Genomic DNA, 1,183 nt, shown 5'->3' with positions numbered 1-1,183 from the left:
TTAGCGTTCGCAGATGATAAGGTTGTTATGGCAGAGTCTATCGAAGACCTACAAAGAATGTTGAATAAACTAGATGCAAGCATGAAGAGCGTGGGCCTCAAAGTTAACGCAAATAAAACAAAAACTATGGTGTTCGAAGGAAAGAGTGTGAAAACGCTATGCAATATTTTATTAAATGATGAGAGAATTGAACAAGTTGATAAGTTCGTATACCTTGATAGCTTATTTACTAGGGACGGGAAGATAAATGAGGAATTAGATAGACGAATAAATGAAGGTAAGAAGGTTATTGGTAGAGCAGGTCCCCTTATCAGAAGTAAAAACATATCAAATAAAGCTAAAATGGCAATACATAATTCTATATTTGTACCGACTGTACTATACGGTAGCGAGACATGGACTTATCAAGAAAAAGATAAGAGTAAAATTAACGCAATTAACATGAGATTCATGCGCATAATAAGCGGGAAAAGCCTAATGGACAAAGTAAGTAACGAGATAATTCTAAAAGAATGTGGTGCAAAAGAGACGCTAGTACACCCATGGGAAAGAAATCGGTTAAGATGGTTCGGACATGTTGAGAGAATGCCAAATGAACGACTAACGAAACAAGTGTATCAAGGTAAAGTAAATGGCAACGTGCCCAGAGGTAGACCGCGGAAAGAATTGTTAGAATGTGTGAATGAGACCCTACTTAGAAGAGACATAAGAAGTCACAGAAACACGAGAGCCTGCATGAAAAAATGCATGGACATAAAAGAAGCTAGAGAAGTATGCCAGTAGTATGTCATAGTATGTCAGTAGAGTGAACGACGCCTGAAACAAAGACCTTGGCTATTAATGGACCCAAGTGGGGAACCTTACATAACGGCTTCGTGAGGTTCTTCGCTTGGGGTGATTGCTAGAGAGATTGATCAGCAACCTGGGTCGGAGCAGTGTTGCGGAACGAACGTGTTATTTACTTAAATAGCACGAGAATTCTGGATCAATCTGAAAAATCTCTATCCCACACTACTCCTTTCCCCTGCCGAGTGAGTCACGCCTACCCCGAAAGGGAAATGGCTTAATGGTGTAATAATAATAAATATTTGATCCGTACATGACCTTCCTGGCATAAACCCACTTTGGACTTCCCAAATCTTTGCTTCTGTTATTTTCATTACCCTACGAATAAGTATTTTTG

The sequence above is a fragment of the Belonocnema kinseyi genome, chromosome 5, assembly GCF_010883055.1.
Source record: "Belonocnema kinseyi isolate 2016_QV_RU_SX_M_011 chromosome 5, B_treatae_v1, whole genome shotgun sequence".
Taxonomy (NCBI): Eukaryota; Metazoa; Arthropoda; class Insecta; order Hymenoptera; family Cynipidae; genus Belonocnema; species Belonocnema kinseyi.
The sequence above is the reverse complement of the archived record's forward strand: the minus strand, read 5'-3'. Positions refer to the sequence as shown.